Source organism: Ranitomeya imitator, chromosome 2 (genome assembly GCF_032444005.1).
Source record: "Ranitomeya imitator isolate aRanImi1 chromosome 2, aRanImi1.pri, whole genome shotgun sequence".
NCBI lineage: Eukaryota > Metazoa > Chordata > Amphibia > Anura > Dendrobatidae > Ranitomeya > Ranitomeya imitator.
The window spans coordinates 186985555-187009804 of NC_091283.1; the positions used below are offsets into that span (position 1 = coordinate 186985555).

The 24250-nt window shown below is 44.3% G+C and overlaps 1 protein-coding gene across 2 annotated transcripts in view; it reads right to left on the bottom strand.

Moving 5' to 3' along the window:
* BGN (biglycan) overlaps positions 1-15790 on the bottom strand; it is an 87353-nt gene extending 71563 nt beyond the window's left edge. The window contains exon 1 of one of the 2 annotated variants that reach the window (XM_069748308.1): positions 15510-15790. The gene's annotated coding sequence lies outside the window, so the exon portion shown is untranslated. The remainder of the gene's footprint in view (positions 1-15509) is intronic. The other variant, XM_069748309.1, reaches the window with a different exon arrangement.
* Between the last annotated feature and the right edge of the window lie 8460 nt (positions 15791-24250).

Consider the following 24250-nt stretch of genomic DNA (forward strand, 5'->3'; position numbering starts at 1 on the left):
GAAAAGGTATCCGATGCTAGAAAGAGTGCAGTCTGGCATTTTTTTAAACAACATCCAATTGATCAGCGCAAAGTCATCTGTCAAAAATGTTCAACTACCTTAAGCAGAGGACAGAATCTGAAAAGTCTCAATACAAGTTGCATGCATAGACATTTAACCACCATGCATTTGCAAGCCTGGACTAACTACCAAACGTCCCTCAAGGTTGTAGCACCCTCGGCCAATGAAGCTAGTCAGCAACGCAACATGCCTTCCGGCAGTGTAGGGCCACCATTTTCTGCACCACCTGCAGTATCTGTGCAGGTTTCTTTGCCAGGCCAAAGCAGTCAGGGTCAGGGAATCACCAGTTTCGTAGTAGGAAACACTGCATCTAGGGCACCGGTGGCAACAATACCATCTCCCACCGTCTCTCAGTCTGCCATGTCCACCGGCACCCCCGCTAGTTCCACGATCTCCAGCTCTCCAGTCCAGCTCACCCTACATGAGACTATGGTTAGAAAAAGGAAGTACTTAGCCTCGCATCCGCGTACACAGGGTTTGAACGCACACATAGCTAGACTAATCTCGTTAGAGATGATGCCCTACCGGTTAGTTGAAAGCGAAGCTTTCAAAGCCCTGATGGACTACGCTGTACCACGCTACGAGCTACCCAGTCGACACTTTTTTTCCAGAAAAGCCATCCCAGCCCTCCACCAGCATGTTAAAGAGCGCATCGTCCATGCACTCAGGCAATCTGTGAGCACAAAGGTGCACCTGACAACAGATGCATGGACCAGTAGGCATGGCCAGGGACGTTACGTGTCCATCACGGCACACTGGGTAAATGTGGTGGATGCAGGGTCCACAGGGGACAGCAAGTTTGGGACAGTTCTGCCTAGCCCACGGTCTAGGAAACAATTGGCTGTAGCCGTTCGCACCCCCTCCTCCTCCTCTTCGTCCTCCTGCAGAAGCGAGAGCTCGTCCACAGACCGCAGTCGCACAACCACTCCATCCGCAGCTGCCACTGTTGCACACCAGGTCTCCCATTATGGGGCAGCTACTGGCAAACGTCAGCAGGCTGTATTGGCTATGAAGTGTTTGGGCGACAACAGACACACCGCGGAAGTTCTGTCCGAGTTCTTGCAGAAAGAAACGCAGTCGTGGCTGGGCACTGTAGATCTTGAGGCAGGCAAGGTAGTGAGTGATAACGGAAGGAATTTCATGGCTGCCATCTCCCTTTCCCAACTGAAACACATTCCTTGCCTGGCTCACACCTTAAACCTGGTGGTGCAGTGCTTCCTGAAAAGTTATCCGGGGTTATCCGACCTGCTCCTCAAAGTGCGTGGACTTTGCTCACATATCCGCCGTTCGCCCGTACACTCCAGCCGTATGCAGACCTATCAGCGTTCTTTGAACCTTCCCCAGCATCGCCTAATCATAGACGTTGCAACAAGGTGGAACTCCCCTTGCGGAGTCCCGCAAGGTTCAGTTCTAGGACCCCTGCTCTTCTCCATCTACACCTTTGGCCTGGGACAGCTCATAGAATCTCACGGCTTTCAGTATCATCTCTATGCTGACGACACACAGATCTACATCTCTGGACCAGATATCACCTCCCTACTAACCAGAATCCCTCAATGTCTGTCTGCTATTTCATCCTTCTTCTCCACTAGATTTCTAAAACTTAACATGGACAAAACAGAATTCATCATCTTTCCCCCATCTCACGCGATCTCCCCAACGAACCTATCCATTACAGTAAACGGCTGCCCACTCTCCCCAGTCCCACAAGCCCGCTGTCTTGGGGTAATCCTTGACACTGATCTCTCCTTTAAACCACATATCCAAACCCTTTCCACTTCCTGCCGCCTCCAACTCAAAAATATTTCACGGATCCGCACATTCCTAAACCAAGAATCTGCAAAAACCCTAGTCCATGCCCTCATCATCTCCCGCCTTGACTACTGTAACCTCCTGCTCTGTGGCCTCCCCTCTAACACTCTTGCACCCCTCCAATCTATTCTAAACTCTGCTGCCCGACTAATCCACCTGTCCCCCCGCTATTCCCCGGCCTCTCCCCTCTGTCAATCCCTGCACTGGCTCCCCATCACCCAGAGACTCCAGTACAAAAGCCTAACCATGACATATAAAGCCATCCACAACCTGTCTCCTCCATACATCTGTGACCTCGTCTCCCGGTACTTTCCTGCACGCAACCTCCGATCCTCACAAGATCTCCTTCTCTACTCCCCTATTATCTCCTCTTCCCACAATCGCATACAAGATTTCTCTCGTGCATCCCCCCTACTCTGGAATGCTCTACCACAACATATCAGACTCTCGCCTACCATCGAAACCTTCAAAAAGAACCTGAAGACCCACCTCTTCCGACAAGCCTACAACCTGCAGTAACCACCGATTGACCAAACCGCTGCACGGCCAGCTCTACCCTCACCTACTGTATCCTCACCCATCCCTTGTAGATTGTGAGCCCTCGCGGGCAGGGTCCTCTCTCCTCCTGTACCAGTTGTGACTTGTATTTTTCAAGATTATTGTACTTGTTTTATTATGTATACCCCTCCTCACATGTAAAGCGCCATGGAATAAATGGCGCTATAATAATAAATAATATAATAATAATAACTCAACACTGCACATGCTTCAGAGACTGTGTGAACAGAGGCGGGCTGTTATGTTTTTGTGGGAGGATACACATACACGGGCAGGCAGTAGGATGGCAGACATGGAGTTGTCAGGTGTGCAGTGGTCGAAGATTCAAGACATGTGTCAAGTCCTTCAGTGTTTTGAGGAATGCACACGGCTGGTTAGTGCAGACAACGCCATAATAAGCATGAGCATCCCCCTAATGCGTCTGCTGATGCAAAGTTTGACGCACATAAAGGATCAGGCGTCTGCAGCTGAGGAAGAGGAAAGCCTTGATGACAGTCAGCCATTGTCTGGCCAGGGCAGTGTACAGGACGAGGTAGCGGGCGAAGAGGAGGAGGAGGACGAGGAGGATGATGGGGATGATTATATTTTTAATGAGGAAGCTTTTCCGGGGCCACTGGAAATTGGTGGCGCGGCAAGGCCGGGTTCTGGTTTTTTGAGGGACACAAGTGACGTGGATTTGCCTGAAACTGCCCCTCAACCAAGCACAACCGCAGATTTGAGAACTGGAACTTTGGCCCACATGGCGGATTCTGCCTTACGTATCCTCAAAAGGGACACACGCATAACTAAAATGATGAATGATGACGATTACTGGTTGGCCTGCCTCCTTGATCCTCGCTATAAAGGCAAATTGCAAAATATAATGCCACATGAGAACTTGGAACTAATATTAGCAACCAAACAATCAACTCTTGTTGACCGTTTGCTTCTGGCATTCCCTGCACACAGCGCCCGTGATCGTTCTCACACGAGCTGCAGGGGCCAGCAGACCAGAGGAGTTAGAGGGGCAGAAATCAGAAGTGGCGTTGGCCAGAGGGGTTTTCTGACCAGGTTGTGGAGTGATTTTGCTATGACCGCAGACAGGACAGGTACTGCAGCATCAATTCAAAGTGACAGGAGACAACATTTGTCCAGTATGGTTACAAACTATTTTTCATCCCTTATCGATGTTCTCCCTCAACCGTCATTCCCATTTGATTACTGGGCATCAAAATTAGACACCTGGCCAGAATTGGCAGAATATGCATTGCAGGAGCTTGCTTGCCCGGCAGCTAGTGTCCTATCAGAAAGAGTATTCAGTGCTGCAGGTTCAATACTAACAGAAAAAAGGACTCGTCTGGCTACCCAAAATGTAGATGATCTAACCTTCATTAAAATGAACCACAACTGGATTTCGAAATCTTTTGCCCCACCTTGCCCGGCTGACACCTAGCTTTCCTATGAAAAGGTCTTGCCTGTGGACTATTCTGAATGCCTTTTCCAATCTCGTAATTTTCTGCACCTGATTGTCCAGCATACGACATGTTTACACCTCACTAAATGGCCAAACTCCCCACACGGGGCCGTGGCATCGACACTTGGCGACAGCACCCGTGAGAGTGCAGTTTGTCTGAAGAGGTGGGTGAGCCCGCTTTTGGTCGACGGCACTGCCACTGGGTCCCTCCTAGTACAATAAAGTGTCTCTGGCGGTGGTGGTGCGCACCCAACGTCAGACACACCGTTGTAATATGAGGGGCCCTGGGCCTGTACCGCCGGCCACAAGACAGTTTCCCCCCACCCCAGCTCAAACAGTGCTCTACCACTTGCAAAATTCTCACAGCTCCACCAATGTTTAGTCTATGCGCTGACATCCTTCAATGCCTGCCACTGACAATACCATTGTATTGACATTTTTGTTATGTTAGGCCTTCGATGCCTGTCTGTGGTCACTCCTTCCACTAGGCCTCCACTGACCACACCACTGCTGCCCGTGTACCCCTGGAACCAATTTAAAATTGCCTACAGCCATGTGTTATTATTTTAGGCCTTCGATGCCTGTCTGCGGTCACTCCTTCCACTAGGCCTCCACTGACCACACCACTGCTGCCCGTGTACCCCTGGAACCAATTTAAAATTGCCTACAGCCATGTGTTATTATTTTAGGCCTTCGATGCCTGTCTGTGGTCACTCCTTCCACTAGGCCTCCACTGACCACACCACTGCTGCCCGTGTACCCCTGGAACCAATTTAAAATTGCCTACAGCCATGTGTTATTATTTTAGGCCTTCGATGCCTGTCTGCGGTCACTCCTTCCACTATGCCTCCACTGACCACACCACTGCTGCCCGTGTACCCCTGGAACCAATTTAAAATTGCCTACAGCCATGTGTTATTATTTTAGGCCTTCGATGCCTGTCTGCGGTCACTCCTTCCACTAGGCCTCCACTGACCACACCACTGCTGCCCGTGTACCCCTGGAACCAATTTAAAATTGCCTACAGCCATGTGTTATTATTTTAGGCCTTCGATGCCTGTCTGCGGTCACTCCTTCCACTAGGCCTCCACTGACCACACCACTGCTGCCCGTGTACCCCTGGAACCAACATCAGAAAATATAAAAATAAGTATTTTGCTTATAAAAAAGAAAATACTGGAGAGATATCAAATGCAGACATTTTAACATTAAAAACAAACACATACAACAAAAATCTGGTACAGTACTAAAAATGGCCACCAGCTACAATAACTTTCTCCTGCAAGTAGTTAACTGAAAGTTTTTTTAAATTTTAAACACAGATATGGCATCCACCGAGTGTTGTCCTGTCGCGTCTTCTTTATATTATTGCCAAGAAGATGCAAAACAATGAAAATAATAAAATCATTATTTACCAAAAAAATAGAGTAAGTCAAAACCACATTGCAAATAAACATTCATTACAAATAAAGAAGCAGGGCGCGTCCGAGGGTGAGTATATACCTAATAAGAATATAATCACCCTCGGACGCGCCCTGCTTCTTTCCGACAGCCTTCCTTCCTAAGAATCAGCCCTTCCGTGGTGTAGAGAGAGGGTTTGTTACACTCCAAGGTGTTCCCCAGGTTGCCTTTCCTGAGCTTCGATCTTCCGGCTCTCGTTTAGTAGTTGTTGGAAACTACGCTGCATTGGGCCTACAAATTGGGTATGGGGTGTAGAGAGATGGTGTGTTCCACTCCAAGGTGTTCCCCAGGTTGCCTTTCCTGAGCTTCGATCTTCCGGCTCTCGTTTAGTAGTTGTTGGAAACTACGCTGCATTAGGCCTACAAATTGGGTATGGGGTGTAGAGAGATGGTGTGTTCCACTGTAGAGAGATGGTGTGTTCCACTCCAAGGTGTTCCCCAGGTTTCCTCGCCAATGCTTCGATCATCATGCTCTCGTTTAGTAGTTGTTGGAAACTACGCTGCATTAGGCCTACAAATTGGGTATGGGGTGTAGAGAGATGGTGTGTTCCACTCCAAGGTGTTCCCCAGGTTTCCTCTCCATTGCTTCGATCTTCATGCTCTCGTTTAGTAGTTGTTGGAAACTACGCTGCATTAGGCCTACAAATTGGGTATGGGGTGTAGAGAGATGGTGTCTTACACTCCAAGGTGTTCCCCAGGTTTCCTCTCCATTGCTTCGATCTTCCGGCTCTCGTTTAGTAGTTGTTGGAAACTACGCTGCATTAGGCCTACAAATTGGGTATGGGGTGTAGAGAGATGGTGTGTTACACTCCAAGGTGTTCCCCAGGATTCCTCTCCATTGCTTCGATCTTCCGGCTCTCGTTTAGTAGTTGTTGGAAACTACGCTGCATTAGGCCTACAAATTGGGTATGGGGTGTAGAGAGATGGTGTGTTACACTCCAAGGTGTTCCCCAGGTTTCCTCTCCATTGCTTCGATCTTCCGGCTCTCGTTTAGTAGTTGTTGGAAACTACGCTGCATTAGGCCTACAAATTGGGTATGGGGTGTAGAGAGATGGTGTGTTACACTCCAAGGTGTTCCCCAGGTTTCCTCTCCATTGCTTCGATCTTCCGGCTCTCGTTTAGTAGTTGTTCGAAACTACGCTGCATTGGGCCTACAAATTGGGTATGGGGTGTAGAGAGATGGTGTGTTCCACTCCAAGGTGTTCTCCAGGTTGCCTTTCCTGAGCTTCGATCTTCCGGCTCTCGTTTAGTAGTTGTTGGAAACTACGCTGCATTAGGCCTACAAATTGGGTATGGGGTGTAGAGAGATGGTGTGTTACACTCCAAGGTGTTCCCCAGGTTTCCTCTCCATTGCTTCGATCTTCCGGCTCTCGTTTAGTAGTTGTTGGAAACTACGCTGCATTAGGCCTACAAATTGGGTATGGGGTGTAGAGAGATGGTGTGTTCCACTCCAAGGTGTTCCCCAGGTTTCCTCGCCAATGCTTCGATCATCATGCTCTCGTTTAGTAGTTGTTGGAAACTACGCTGCATTAGACCTACAAATTGGGTATGGGGTGTAGAGAGATGGTGTGTTCCACTCCAAGGTGTTCTCCAGGTTGCCTTTCCTGAACTTCTATCTTCAGGCTCTCATTAAATTGTGGTTAAACGGAACAACTGCATTTGGCGTACTAGTTGGTTTGGGGCCTACTATCGGTGTCTGCCACTCCTTGCTGTTCTCCTGGTTTCCTGTCCTGAAATTCCGTTTTCAGGCGCTCGTTAAGTAGTTGTTAATGTTAGACTGCATTTGGCCTACTAGTTGGGTTGGGGCCTACTATCGGTGTCTGCCACTCCTTGCTGTTCTCCTCCACTGAACAAAGCTGTGCCGCCTGTTTACTACTGTTGCCAATTTTGAACTGCATTTCGACTACTTACTGATTTGGGCCTACTCTCTGTGTCAGCCTCTCATTCCAGTTGTCCTCCACTGCAATGCCCCCTGATTAGTCCTGTGTTACCAATTTTGAACTGCATTTAGCCCACTTTATTCTTTGGGCCTATATCTGTGTTTCCTCCTCATCCTGCCCATTGCCCAGCCAGTGATAGATGAGTCTGCTGGTACATTGACCCATAACGCAACATTTCCCGTGCACGCTACACTGCAAGATTGTGACCCTGCTGAAAGTCAGGTCCCCCTTCCCGCATACCATACCACCTTACACGGGGACAAACAGGAAGGTGCAGATGAAAGTGCAGGTTCCTTCATCAGGTGGGGGGAGGAATACTAGTTGGCGACGTCACTGGCACAGGGCCTCTCATGGTACGCAAAAGTGTTGCTGCCGGTGGGAGGCGCCCCCGCCGTGCAAACACACCGCTGTACTTTGAGGGGCCCTGTGCCAGTGCCAATGCCAACGAGTGGGCCCCCCCTGCTTGCTCAGGTTCACAGCACTTGCAAAGTTGAAATACTTACCTCTCCCTGCTCCACTGCCGTGACGTGGTCCAGATTTCCTGGGCCCACTAATTACTTGAACCAGCCCTACCCACCACAACTTTAGCCAAATGACCCCCAATTTCAAATGCCTTCCAATTATTATAAGGTAAATTACGCTTGACAAGCTTCATTAAGAAGAATGGATGGTTTTGACATTAAAATGGGCACTCTAGGTGTTTTCCTGGCCCCCACTCACTGCCGACTATGCTGCCCCATTGACTTGCATTGGGTTTCGTGTTTCGGTCGATCCCGACTTTACGTCATAATCGGCCGATTTCATTCGACCCGACTTTTGAGATAGTCGGGTTTCGCGAAACCCGGCTCGACTCTAAAAAGGTCAAGGTCGCTCAACTCTATCCTTCACTACTGTCCGTTTCATTCTAGTACCCACCGTGCATGCGCACGTCTTCTGCTCCAAGCATCCCTTCCTGAGCATGCACTTTGAAGCCAGGAAGGCTCATCCCTGGCTTCATTTGCACATGCCCAGGATGCAGAAGTGACATAGTGACATCGTTCCCTGCTGTGCACTTCATTCCAGCACTACATCACTGCTTCCTGGCCATGTGTAGATGAAGCAGGGGAGAGTCCAGCCGACTTCCCTGCATGTGCTCAGGAAAGGATGCTGGGAGCAGAAGTCTTGTGCATGCGCAGGGCTGGACTGAAGTGTACAACAGGGAAGGATGTCAATCACACGCAGTGAGGTATGATTACAAGAAGTGATAGTGCACCTGTCTGTTGAATGTGACGCCACACCGGACTAGTCCTGATTAATTGACATAATACGTGCTGCACTTTTAAAGTTGCTTTTTTTTTCTCAGTAAAAGAACATTTGTGTGGCACAGCAGGGACTTTGTTGTAACACATTAATAGGCTGATTTATCCTTAATGCGTTTTTAAGACACGCTTAATACTGTGAGTATTGAGGATTAATCAAATTATCTTGGGTAGTGCATTCCAAAGAATTGGCACAGCATTTGAGAAGTCTTGGAGCTGGAGTGGGAGGTTCTGATTATTGAGGATGCTAACCTCCGGTCATTAGCAGAACAGTGGGCGTGGGTAGGGTGGTAGACTGAGACGAGGAAGGAGATGTAGGGTGGTGCTGAGCCGAGGAGTGCTTTGTGAGTGAGTGTGATAAGTTTATATTGAATTCTGGAGTGGATGGGTAACCAGTGCAGTGACTGGCACAAGGTAGAGGCATCTGTGTAACAGTTGGTGAGGAATACTATCCTGGCTGCAGCATTCAGGATGGATTGGAGTGGGGAGAGTTTGGTAAGAGGGAGACCATTTAGTAGAGAGTTACAATAATCCAGACGGGAATGAATAAAAGCAACAGTAAGAGTTTTGTGGAGTCGAAAGTAAGAAAAGGTCAAATTCTAGAAATGTTTTTAAGGTGCAGATGACGAGAGTGAGCCAGTGATTGGATGGAGGGGGTGAATGAAAGCTCTGAATCAAGTATGAATCCAAGACAGCGGGCATGTAGCTGGGGAGTAATGGTAGAGCCACATACGGAAATGGCAATGTTGGGCATAGGTAGGTTAGTAGAGGGAGGAAACACAAGGACTTCAGTTTTTGACAGGATCAGTTACAGATAGAGGGAGGACATGTTATTGAGACGGCGGTAAGACAATCACTGGTGTTTTGTAATAATGCAGGCGTGACATCAGAAGAAGAGGTGTATAATGGGGTGTCATCAGCATAGAGATGGTACTGGAAACCAAGATGCATGAAGTTCCAGTATGGTCACCAGTATGCTGAAGAGGCTGAAGCTATTGATTACACTAACCATCTGGTTATCATAGAGTTTTGCTAATTTTTGTAGGTAAGGTTCCATATGTTTAGGCGTGTCTCTATAATACTTAAGACTTCTATGATATAATACAATTGCTAAGCATTCCAGACCCTCCGACGTGCGTGAAATTGGGCAAGCCTCTCTTATTTTGCTTTCTCTTAAGTCACGGTAAGCCTGAGACAGGAGGTTTTGCTTCTTCCAGACTAAGCATTTTCCATTCCTTGCAGCCAAAATAAGCCTTTTTTCTAGAACACATTAGGGGTAAAAAGCACCGAACCATAAGACTTTAGAGAATTTTTCCATATCTCTGTCAGTTCAGCCATAATATCTCTTGTTATCATACCTGTCAGCGTTCTCATCTTCTATAGAAACTAGCAAAATGTTCTGTATGTCATCCATTATAGATTTCAACTAAGTGTCAAAATAAACTTTACAACAAAAGTGCCTACTTGGTGATACTTGCAGTTCCCCAATGGACAGTTGGTTTTATGGTCAAGACAACGCTTGGCAAAATATTTTTGTTGTTGGCAGAGCTGACTGGCCAACCAAAAGACTTGGAGATCCTCAAGTAGTCCCATACTCTGCCACAAATACAGTATCTGCCTCCCCTTTTGGAGGTGACTTGGAACCAATCACTTATGGGTCTTGTCACAAATGGCATATTAGATCTTATTAATGATAGCAAGAAACATCTGAGTGGGCCCCTAACTAGGTAACCCCAATTACAGTGGCACACGCTAACTGTGGGTAGAGGGTGAATTCAGCAGATGACCTGCTGTTACTGAAAATAACTCACTTTTTCCAATACCAACACTGATATTGCTGTCATGTGGTGACCATGCAGTGGTCCTCTTAGTGTCCCACATCATAATGCCCAGCACTGTACCCCCACATAATGATGCCTACCTACTTTGTCCCATACAAAGTAAAATGCCTCCTTTGTGCCCTCCAGATGGTAAAATTGCCCCCTAGAAAATATTAATGCTCTGAGCAGGAGCCCTAGAAAACTGTGTCCACATTTTGTCCCTAGAAAGAAATAATAACCCATGCGCTCTTTTGACGGTCACAATATTTTGTGTGTCCCTATAGCAATAATATTTAAATGTCTACTTAATAGTTTGTAATGTTCCTTGAGTCACCCATGTAAAACTCCCCTATACACAGTATAATGAGCCCACCTTTCCCCTATAAGCAGTATAATGAGCCCACAGCTCCCCTATGCACAGTATGATGTCCCCACTGCTCCATCAGAACACAGTATATTGGTCCCCTCTGTAGCACCCAAACTGGATAATGGCCCCCACAGTAGTCCCCACACTTTGAGGCCCACCACATACTCTACCCACCAAACTCTATAATGTCCCCCATATTAGCTTCCACACTGTATAATGGCCCTAACTGTGATGAAAGTGGGTGTGGACTTACTGCACCACGGGCAGAGCTTACCCTGAAGAGGTGTGACTAAGCGGATGCCTAGTTTTTACTAGAGGCTCTGGTGGTGAAGATAGGCTTGACCGCAGGTAGTTGCCAGGTGTCACTCCAGGGCAGTCCCTGGATCTGCAATAGCTGACCACCGGGACAAAGCTGGTATGCAGAATAAAGAAGGGCTAGACAGAAGCATAGTCAGATCATGGTCCGAGATCGGGGCAGGAGACAGCACGGGTTCACTATACAAGCCTGGATCAGAAATGGGAAGGTCATACAGAATGGGTAAACGAGCTGGGACAGTAACAGGAGAGACAAATCAAACATGTGGAGCACCCTACCAGGGCAGTGGGCTACTCGGCACCGGGTCCTGTCTCTCTTAAAGGGGATGTCACGGCAGCTGCGACCCAGTCCGTGGCCCTGGGCGTCCAATAAAAGGGGAACGGTCTTTGAAGGGGAATTGTAATTAAGTCTGTCATGACGCCACCTGTGGTGTTCGGTCAATTGTGGGACCGACTCTGTATTAAAGGGGTCCTCTGGGGGATGTTGTCGCAGCAATGATGGTAACGCTTTCCACAGGTGAAACGGGGTCCCCAGAGTTCCTGAAGTGTATGGCGATGATGGTGTAGGCCAGTATAATGAGTAAAGGACACAAGTTGTAAGTCTTTACCTGCTTTACTGTAGTTAGTAGGCCACAGTCCAGGGTACCAGGCACGGGTGATGGCATGGCCCGGCCGGCTCGGAAGCAATGGAAGATTCCCATCCGGACACGGATTTCCAGTCCATGAGCCTTTCCGACTAGCTCCTGCTGTATATGAAGTCCCTGCTGCCTGAAGCTTTCTGCAGAGTCCTCTATTCCCCCTGTCCTGAGACAGGTACCTGCATGACGGGCAGCTTGAGCCTTTTTATAGGGACTCTATCATGCCCCGGGCTCCTCAGGTGTTGCTGCATCTCAGGTGTGGTGTGGGCCAATCCCATAAAGTTCTCAGCCCTCCGGTTCTGCCAAGTGTCCTACAGTTCCACTAAGGCCTCGGGCTCCTGGTACCCGGTACTGCGCTTCGGCTCTGAGGATGCCCGGTCACAGTTCCCCTTTTGAGCCCTGTTCCTCTCCTTTGCTCCTTCCCTCTGAAGCTCCACCACATACAACCCTTTGGGTCTTTCTCCTTCCAGAGGCTGCAGCTCCCTCATGGCTACCAGGCCTCTCTGTCTGCTCTCTCAGACTTCCTTCTCCTTCACTGTCTCTATCAGACTGGCTAACTCCTCCTCCAGACCAGGACATATGTCCATATTTGAGGGAAGCTCCCCTGAATCCGGGTCTTGAGCTCCCCCTCCTTGCCTGGATTCGGAATGTGTTGCATATGAGTGCCTTACCTGGTGAAGAGAACTCCTTTGCCTCTGAGCATGATATTACCCTCCCCGAAGGGAAAGCAACATCACTGTAACAACCGGTTACCTGGGGTGTTACACATGCACTACATCTAGAGACAGGCCGCAACTAGGAACCTAAACCCAAGCTCAGGCAAAGGTGATGGGGGGGATCTGCCTAATATATATATGTGCCTGGCAGAGGCTAGGGAAGACAAATCCTTCAGGACACAGCAGGCTTAAATTCCTGCAGGATCAGACACGACTTCCTATAGCCAGGTTGAGATAGCAGGGATATGCAGCAGAATTTGGAAGTGCTGCATGAGGACTCAGCACAGCGGCCTGACACAGGGAGGAGCAGAATGTGAGCGAGTATGGCGGCGCTGAGAAGTTGTGTGAGAGTCACCAGCGTCACATCAACATTAGCTCCCACACTGTATAAGGCCCCACATTAGCTCCCACTATGTATAATGGGCCCCCACATTATCTCCCACACTGTATAATGGTCTACATATTAGTTCCCACACCGTATAATGGCCCCACGATGAACTCCAATGCTGTATATTGGCCCCCATATTATTTCCAACGCTGTATAATGGCCCACATATTAGCTCTCATGATGTATAATGGCCCCACACTAGCTGCCACTGTGTATAATGACCCCAACGTTGGACCCCTCTCTGTATAATGGTCCCCATATTAGCTCTCACTTTGTATAATGGCCCAAACATTAACTCCAACGCTGTACGATGGCCCCCACAATATATGAGGTGCCCCTACAGTAGTCCCTACAAAGTGTGAGGGGCCCCCATACTTTATGATGCCCCACGGTCACTCAGCTTTTGGTCAAAATAAAAAATATCATGTACTCACCTAATCCATGATCCTGATGAGTCCTCTGGCAATGCGCTAGTGGACCAATGTGCCGGCGCACACACAGGACGTGAATTCCAGCGTGGTGCGTTGCCGTAATTGTGCCAGGACTCTGATGTCTACTTCTCAGAGAACATCTTCCCAATCATTCCTCAATAAACACAAGACCATAAAAAGTGGTCTACTTGTACTACCGCAGCTAATATGATTTTGCTATTGTGACAATGTTGGCCAAACCAAGAAGGTTCCTGGTGGCTGACAATCTGTAGATTGCTTAGTGATCACAACAAACTTGACGTCCCTCACCATTACAGATATGTACTTTCTTACCAAAACTAGAATATTATTTTGACTCTCCGATAACAATAGAACCCATTATGCTGCCTACAAATCAATTGATAGCGTATTTACAATGGAAGAGAAGTGATTTCAACAGGAAATATCTCGTAGACTGCAGTTTATGAGCTGTGGTTGTAGTAATGATATGAACAATATAGGGTTTCAAGTACTTACTCATAAAGGGTGGAGGTTCTGAAAAGTCAGACCTCCCAGGTGTAGGTTTATCTAACAGCATTGCTGTAAAACGTCATTCATTTAGTGTTATAGACCCAATTTAAGATCTATAATATAGTAATCTCTAGTGATATACACTACTGGAATTACTAATGATATATAATCATAGGTAGCAATAGTAGTAAATGAGCTTTACTGAAACTTTTACTATCATGATGTATATGGCTCAACTTAAACTTGTGATACCATTAGATAAAAATTAGGCTAAATTTTGGCCAACAGCTGTCTACCAAAATGGTGATCTGCAAGTTCAGCCCGGCATGTCGATGATCAGATTGCCCATATATATGATCCATGGTGATCAACCTGCCATGTTTATGGTCAGATTGCGCACACGTTTCATCCAAGGTGATCAGCCTGGCATGTCAATGGTTCAATTGTCCATATGTATGATCCATGGTGATCAGCCTGGCATGCCAATGGTCAGGTTGACCATACATGTGATCCAATTGATTGGCTAGATGGTGGCCAACCACAGTCTACTATGTATGGCAAATGTTAGGTCTGCACAATGGAAATAAAAGGGCCAGCATGACCACAAGTGAAGCAAGAATTGAAATAATTTGTTAAATAGCATACTTATTTTAAATTCCAACACATCAACCTCTTTCTAGTCTGCAGTCCCAATAGGGTAATCAATGAGTGGAACAGGCTGCCACGAGAGGTGGTGAGTTCTCCTTCAATGGAAGTCTTCAAACAGAGGCTGGACAGACGTCTGCCTGAGATGTTTTAGTGAATCCTATATTGAGCAGCGGGTTCGACCAGATGACCCTGAAGGTCCCTTCCAACGCTACCATTCTATGAGTCTACAATATAAAACTGGGATTCAGACTATCATTGTGAAGATTAGATCAACTACTATATAACCCAGTGTACTGACCATATATAATTTGTCTTAAGAAGGATGGACTCATTAACTCCAAAACAAGTTCCAACACAGAAAAATTAGATGTGAGTCATTATAAATAAAGTTATTTGAAAAGAACATGTTTTTATCATATACGGTATGTCCGCTAGTATTCTAATACCCAAGAAGACATATATTCTTGTTGCGAGATTGGCTCAAATTCATGCAAGGACTATATTATAAAGTATGATAACTTTGTACATATATCAAATTCTGTAAAATGTGCCAAGAGGGAGTATATGTTGCAGAGTCCATGAGTATTTGGACATCATTTGCACTCCTGACAAAAAAAAAAGCTACATCAAATCTATGTGAGAGCCTGTGGTTTCTCTGCTGGTGGTTACTGGAAGTGTCAGTCCTTCCCAAGCAATTCCACTGTCTCATTCATACACTTGAGAAGTTCCTCAAGAAGAATCTCTGCAGCCCTTTCAGAAAACTGTCAATTGTACCCGCACAACAATGTACCGCATGAAACCCAGCTGCATACCAATGAAGAATACTCTATTGACTGCGATTATAACTGTCTTCCCTTCCACCATACCCCTCATAATAAGCTCCAGGGGAATACTTTCTGGTTGAATATCTGATAGTTAGAAGATAAAAATTCAAGAATTTCCAAAGGTTCTAAACAAGGTTAAAGTATTTAGAAACTTATGTTTTGGGGACAAATCTGAATTTTTGGGGATAGTTAATATGGACATGTCAAGAACAAAGTTCCTACTACGCAACATAATGGACTTCAATCATGATAGAAGAAAGTTCTACTGTACCTTGCTCTCTTTATAGTTCCTTCAGATAAAGTTTTCTTACTTCTTTCTTCTCTACAACTTTGAATGCAGTTTCCAAAAAGGCTGTCTCTGTTCCGAGAGTTTATTGTTCCTCGATCCTTATGCTTCTTGACTTCCAATTCTTGTGTTTTAAGAAGGAGGCTCCCACCCTGCTTGCCCCCCTTAGTCCGACTGACTGGACTGGTGCTGTTAGCTGCAGGGTTTTGTGTGTGAGGTTTAAGGATGTAATTTCCTTGCAGACAGCACAGCACTCAATGCTCGGATTGCATTTACCTCCTCCTCCCCTTCTCCAGATATAATACATGTAAACGACTTGATGTTTCAATGACATGTGGCTTTTATCATCACACCTGCCAAAAAAATAACAAAAAAAACCCTCATCTTCTGCTCTATCTTCCTCCAAATGTTTTTCCGCAATGAAAAATATCCTAAGGAAAAAAAAAATAATAAAACCCATTCCTTGTTTGTTTTTCTTTGATTATAGTGAATGTCAGGTTGTTTACAGACACTATTCCAAGACTACGTAATAGGGTCTGTTTGTAGTTGGCGCCGAGATATTGAACACACGTGGAGCCAAGTTGGCCTGAAACCGTCATGATGTGGTCCTTTTTTGAGGCTTAGTTCATTATAGTTGTTGACTTCGTAGGAGAAAATATTTAACTCCACCTGATGATCAAACATAGGAAAAATGTCCACCTGCAGAGGTAGTAGTGTGGGAACAACGCAGTGGAATCATATACACTGTGGTTTGACTGAGCTTCACCTAAAATTGTACGTCCTACCTGGAGGATATAGGAATACACTGAAGGACGCGTTCAGAATATCTGGAGTTCAAATTCAAACTGTGGATTTGGCACATCTCCAAAAGACCACCTTTTTAAGAAGACCTCCATTCAGAGCCAATTTTTCTGTGCCAGTTTTTCAAGTAGGAGATTCTCATCGTAGTTTTCTAAAGGGAAGTTTCTCATGGTTCCTACATGTTCTCCAGGACACTTCATGCTTTTGTCCTACAGGAGAAGAGGTAAGGTGAAAACTATTTGAAACAACCACTCTATTTTCATTGTAATTTTGAGTGCTCGCCTCAGAGTTTTCACTGTACCTCACGTTCTGTGGGATAGAAGGTTGTAATGTCCTACAGAAGACTTAGTTTTCTAAGGTAAAGTTTATCAAGGTTCCTGAGTCTTCTGCAGGACATTACATCCTTCTATTTTACAGAATGTGAGGTACAGTGAAAACTCTGAGACAAGCACTCTATTTTCATTGTAATTTTCAGTGGGCATCTCAGAGTTTTCACTGTACCTTAAGTTCTGTGCAACACAAGGCTGAAGTGTTCTAAAGAACACTTAATTTGCTAAGGCAAAGTTTCTCAAGGTTCCTAAGTGTTCTGTAGAACACTTCAACCTTGTGTTTTTCAAAACTTGAGGTACAGTGAAAACTATCTGAGATGCCCACTCAAAATTACAATGAAAATAGAGTGGTCGTCTCAAAGAGTTTTCACTGACCCTCAGGTTCTGTAGCTCACAAGTTTAAAGTGTAGGGGTCCAAAACTTTATATTAGCACATTTTAGGGTTTTCAAGATTACCATAATTGGAGATCGTCTGCTAAAAGTCCACAACTAGTAAATCTAATATTTCTTATTACTATCAGATGTGAATATTGTTACCATCAATACTCCCATGTATAGCATAGTGTTGAGAACATCCTTATAGAGCACATCTGGTGGTCACTGGAGACTTTCTCTCCAGGATGTTGAAAAAACGATAAAGCAAGCTACACAGCTGTATAACGCTAGCCAAACTCGGTAGTAAGGAATAGTAATGCACTGGTTAAAAAAAAATTACTCCAAAAAGTATTTAGAGTCAACTTGAGATGATCACCCAAAATTGCATTAAAATGGTCTTCTAGGTCCTCCCAAAGTAGAAGAAAGCAGTGGCAAAATAAATAAATAAATCCAATGGGCAAAAAAATATATACAAAAAAAAAAAAAATAAAAAAAATAAAATATATATATATATATATATATATATATATATATATACATATATATATATCATTAACATAAAAATAATAATCCACCTCTCGTGTCTCCCCTTTTCCTCATAGTTTGTAAGCTTGCGAGCAGGGCCCTCACTCCTCCTGGTATCTGTATTGAACTATATTTCTGTTATGCTGTAATGTCTATTGTCTGTACAATTCCCGTCTATAATTTGTAAAGCGCTGCGGAATATGTTGGCGCTATATAAATAAAAATTATTATTATTATTATAATAATATGGGTAATGTGTTCGTGCCCAAGTGAAAAATAGAGTGCATGAAAAGAAAAAGCCACTGCTAAATCAATGAATGGCAGACCATTCGGTTATTGAGTACAAAGGAGAACCCTATGCATGGAGATCAATACATATGTAAATGTGGATATAATACCAATACGTGAAGACCAAGGTAAAAAATGAAACCAAACGGTTATAGTACAAAAGAATATACCTTTATTGAAGAATATATATAAAAATATATGTGTAATGGACAATAAACAACAATAACAGTAGTGTGCCTGTAACTGGAGGACAATTTATACAAAAAAGATTACGCAAAATAGCAAAGATTAAAACGGACGCAAAAAGGAGATGAGGTATGTATAAAGGGGGTTAAAAGGCCAAATACCATATATAAGCTGGAAGTAACGGCACTCTGCAATAATAATATGGGGAAAAAAATAAAAACAACTATGTGAAGAAAAAATATATATTATAAATTGTCCTCCAGTTACAGGCACACTACTGTTATTGTTGTTTATTGTCCATTACACATATATTTTTATATATATTCTTCAATAAAGGTATATTCTTTTGTACTATAACCGTTTGGTTTCATTTTTTACCTTGGTCTTCACGTATTGGTATTATATCCACATTTACATATGTATTGATCTCCATGCATAGGGTTCTCCTTTGTAGGTCCTCCCAAAGAAGATGGCCATTATATGGTGAAACTAAAAATGTTTCATAGAAAATCTGATATGGATATCTAATCTGGAAAAGAAGTGATCTTCTCAAAAAGATGGTCTTTCTGCGATTTTTTTTTATTCTTGCATATATAAAGTATATAAAGTAATTTCTTGATATGTCCTTTTCTATGAAGTCTTCTGATCAAGGCAGAACTGAAATTGATCTGAGGTTAAAAACTGGACAAGTAGGCCTGGCAAGTGTTCAAACCACAACGTGTCAACCCACTTTACCATTTCATGGTGAATTCCTTTGAGCAAAATTCATGAGCAAGTTTAATAGAGTAATTTTTGGTTCACCAGGTGTCCCTCTCGTCAGCTTCATGTCCAGTCCTGTGCTACAAAAGCAAGGCCAGCTCCCTTCTCTGTATGCATAGAAAGACAGAAAAGGTTGCTGGCTTAGCTATTGAAATTACCCGTCAGCCGGTCCCCTTCATACACAGCTCTGCTGACTTATCGACACAGGAAAGCTTGTATCAAGCACAAACCCAGAAGAAAACTGTCTGGACAGGGATGGATCGGCTTCTGGATGTACCTGACATAACTAAAGTAGATTAGTAAACTATATAACTTGCTCTTTGAAACTTATTTACGGTATGTTTTTTCTTAGATCCATATCTTTCACTTTGATCATGGCGGTGTGTATCCATGATAGATAGATTGTGTTTAGCAGGGTTAGCGGTCAGACTTTCTTGAAAAGAATTATATTTCGTAAGGAGAGAAGAATACAGACGAGTTCCAACATGAACTGTAGAGAAAGCTGCAGCTCGGAGTATGTTGGACAGCAAGTAGTTGTCAAAGCAAGTAATCACCCCCCCATGGAAGATAATGGAGCTATATGTGATCACAACAATTAATTGTGATCACTCTTGTCACGGCCAAAATGGCAGGAAGTCCACAGTCTGCCGTGTAGATCGAATTGTTCTATCCATGAAGTCAACTGTTTGTGGAAGAACTGATGAATGTCTCCAGCATGGAGGGAGCAGTGAATTAATCAATCTGTTCATTAATAGTTGTCAACATTGATCTCTGGAGCTTTATTTTTTTCCGAGCACCAGAGAAATTGTTCCTAAGCTAACAATAGGCTCCATCTTCTCGGGTTTGTCCTCTAATAATTAGGATCGAGCCATCATGCAGAAAATTAAAAACCGTCCCTGATTAATATGGCTGTAAGAGATTAAAAACTGTGTGATCTCTGCTGAGCCTCCTTGCCCTATCCCTGCCACCTGTTCCATGCCAGTTTGGCTCAATTGCCAACATTTCATTAATTGCCGTGCCTAAGCAATGGCAGCAACATCCCTCCTTGGTTTCCTTTAGGAAGCACTGCAAATATAAGCGTAAACCAATATGGACAACAAACCAAACTCCCCCCATCTATACAGAGCCAAGACCAGGAGACCCATACACAAGCTGCTGAATCCCCAACCAGACCATACCTTCTATACAGACTCAAAACCAGACCCCTCCATCAATTCAGAGCAAAGAAAAGACCCCACCTATGCATACTGTATACTAACCAGAAACCAAACCTGCATCTATACAAAAGCTTGAGCAGCCCTCACAACACATCTATGCAAACCCTAGATGAGACTCTTCCATTTAGACAGACACCAGGTCCCCCATCTTCATAGACTTCACATCAGACCCTCCATGCATGAGTACGGAAAGTATTCAGACCCCTCTACATTTTTCACTCTTTGTTTCAGTGCAGCTATTTTGTAAATTCAAAAAAGTTAATTTTTTTTATCATTAATGTACACTCTGCGCCCCATCTTGACTGAAAAAAAACAAATGTAGAGATTTTTGCAAATTTATTAAAAAAAAACAAATATCACATGGTCATAAGTATTCAGAACCTTTGCTCATACACTCATATTTAAGTAACATGCTGTCCACTTCCTTGTGATCCTCCTTGAGATGGTTCTACTCCTTCATTGGAGGATAGCTGTGTTTAATTAAAACAGATAGGACTTGATTTGTAAAGGCGCACACCTGTCTATATAAGACCTCACAGCTCACAGTGCATGTCAGACCAAATGAGAATTATGAGGTCAAAGGAACTGGCCAAGGAGCTCAGAGACAGAATTGTGGCAAAGCACAGATCTGGCCAAGATTACAACAGAATTTCTGCAGTCCTCAAGGTTCCTAAGAAGTCTTCCTAGACCTGGCCGCCCAGCCAAACTGAGCAATCGTGAGATAAGAGCCTTGATGAGAGAGGTAGAGAAGAACCTCAAGATTACTGTGCCTGAGCTCCAGAGATGCAGTAGGGAGATGGGAGAAGGTTCCACTAAGTCAACTATCACTGCAGCCCTCCACCAGTTGGGCCTTTATGGCAGAGTGTTGCGACGGAAGCCTCTCCTCAGTGCAAGACATATTAAAGCCCGCATAGAGTTTGCTAAAAAAAAACACATGAAGGACTCCCAGATTATGAGAAACAAGATTCTCTGGTCTGATGAGCCGAAGATAGACCTTTTTGGTGATAATTCTAAGCGGTATGTGTGGAGAAAACCAGGCACTGCTCATCACCTGCCCAATACAATCCCATCAGTGAAACATGGTGGTGGCAGCATCAGGCTATGGGGGTGTTTTTCAGCTGCATGGACAGGACGACTAGTTGTCATTGAAGGAAACATGAATGTGGCCAAGTACAGAGATATCCTGGATGAAAACCTCTTCCAGAGGGCTCTGGACCTCATACTTGGCCGAAGGTTCACTTTCCAACAAGACAATGACCCTAAGCACACAGCTAAAATAACAAAGGAGTTGCTTCAGAACAACTCTGTGATCATTCTTGACCGGCCCAGCCAGTGTCCTGACCTAAACCCAATTGAGCATCTCTGGAGAACAAATACCATAAGGATACAACCTTCCCAAAACCTGTCCAATAACAAATGCACTAGAATAATGCAGCAGGCCCCCACTGGTAAAGGCAATGCAGAATTCAGACTAGTCCCCCACATCTATACAGAACTTGGGCCAGACCCACATTATGCAGGCCAGACCTCCAATTTATACAGACCTAAAACCAGACCCCATATATACCAAGCCAAGTCCAGGACCACCCATATATACAGACCCCTGTCTATATAGAGCACAGACTAGATCCACCTATGAGACCTTCCTATATATTCACACATTTAATAAACCCCTGTAAATGAGATTGCGATTTAATATCACGCATTGCCATTAAACAAACGTGGAGCTGTTTCTGGAAGGAAATCGATTATGTTTTTTCTAATTTCACTTAAGTTTCTAAAATATATATGCATAATGATGTAAACTTCATTAATAAGTAGTACAATTCCCTCGGAGGGTCAAGTGAGAAGAGTAGGAAACAGCCACACGCACGGGTGTCTCCAGCCACTCGGCAGTTACAAGATATTTCCACTTTATTTGTCACTGCTTACTTTTCCAATAATTATACCTAATGGGGTCTCTGTAAGCAATGTCCTATATGACACAATATATAACAAAGCCCTAAATGGAGCGTCCATTGCTTCCCCTCCAACAAAAGATAGATCCATTAGATTCATTGGCGTGTGATAGTATGAGGGCCCTCATACTGATTTACAGTCACGTTTGCCATTAACAGTGCTACTCTTGCCCATGGACTGTGTGTGATATAACAGCTGAACTCTATTAATATGAATGAGACTATCTTGCAATACCAGACATGACCTACGGATATGGGTGGAGCTGTTTATAAAGAAGGAACTTTTTCATAATTTACCTCTTGTTAAAAATCCTCCCCGATCTCAAGAATGGAGTAATTTATAATTCTATAGTTCACTGCTCAATGTCTAGGTTACCGGCTACCTCTGCAGTCTGTCGGAGGTAGCCGGTGTCCTAGGCAAGGAGCGTGTGCGTACAAGCGCTTTAGTATACAGCTTGTAAGCGCAGCTCCGAAGCTTGATGGATCCGGGCCACCTTCACTTCCCAGGGAAGCTGCCGATGACAAAAAAGCTTTTCCTGAATCCGCTTCCACTTGAAAAACTAAGTTTTTTACCTTCTCAAAGAACTTAGTGTGAACATGGTTTACGTTTTCAAATAAACCAGCGAGTCCAGAACCAATAAAGAACACAGGCCTCTTGGACGCGGGACTCAAATCTTCTTGGTTTGCTTCTCAAACCTGACCAGGACTTTTCCCTATTTTAATTCGATGGTCTTGTCAATGACACGGTGAGGTCTGGACACTGTAACAAGATGTACAGACTTTGGGGTCACTTCTATAAGCTCCGGAATACTGTACACACTCATTACTCACCTACACGCGGAGTTGCCTTCTGTCAGAGAAGTATGAGGAATTCCTCAAATTCCATCACTTCTTCATCCCAATTCATATTCCCCAGAGCCAATGGTTTCCTATCGGAGATGTATCTCACAACCCTCTAAATCAATCACATCTGCTGGCTGCAGTGTGGAAGGTGACATGCCACCGATACAGAAAGGCCTGGGAACATATTTTAGCTTTAGTTGTGGCAAATATTACCCTTTGTGGTCAAAGGTCACCCTTTCATCACACTACTATAGCCTGGAGGACTTTTTTTTTCTGGAGCCAAACTAAAAGTTGAAGTTACAAAAATGTTATATTTTGAATGATTATTTATAATTAATTGGAAGAGATTTGTCATTTATAATAATGTACATGACACGTTTTCAAAAACTATCCTTCCTTCTTTATTTTCTTCTTTCTCCTACCATTAACTTCATTCTTTCCTTCCTTCTCCAACTTCTTTCTTTCTTTCTTTCTTTCTTTCTTTCTTTCTTTCTTTCTTTCTTTCTTTCTTTCTTTCTTTCTTTCTTTCTCCTTTCATTCTCTCAATCCCTTTTTCTTTCTCTTTCTTTCTTTCTCTTTCTTCCTTTCCTTCCTTCTCCAATCCTTCCTTCCGTCCTTTCCATCATTTCTTCCATTCTTTCCTTCTTTATTTCCTTCACCCTCCTTACCATTACCTTAATTTTTTCCTTGATTCTCCAACTTTCTCTCTTTCTTTCTTTCTTTCTTTCTTTCTTTCTTTCTTTCTTTCTTTCTTTCTTTCTTTCTTTCTTTCTTTCTCTCACCTTCCTTCCATTCTTCCATCCTTCTCTTACCCTTTCCTTCCCTTTCTTTGTGGGAAAAGTCTTTTTCTCTGTGAGACATCATATTGTGTGGGGGAAAACTGTGCGAGCATTATACTCTGTGGGGGACACTTGGGGGCGTCATATTGCATGGGTGTCATAAAGGCGGTATCACACTGTTTGTAAACACAAAGGGGGCACTATTTCGGCGTGGTCATTCAAGGAGGATTAGGTGAGGTAAGAGGTGTACAATAAAAAGTACCATAAATTGCTGAGTGGCACACTGCATTACAAGTAGAGGTGGGCGATATCATATTGAACGGTAAATGAGAAGGCTTTTGTATTCCAAATTGCTTTTTTATTGTCCCAACGTGTTTCGGCATCGGGCCGTCACCTTTCTCAAGGTAAAAAAGCAAATATTATATTTACGAACTGCAATACGTCTCCCACTCTCCTCATGGGGTCTGCAGATGTAATAGTCAACAGGGGAATTTCTGTAGGGGTACAAGAAAAACCATGATTAGGGGTGTAGCAGATATTCCCTGGCCCTACTGTCATGATCCGTTCCAGGGTTTAATCCTGTCTGCCCTTTTTCTGGGAGGATCATGTCAAGGGTTAACTTTGCTCTGCCTCATTCTGGGTTCATGTGTGCTATTTAGCTCCGAT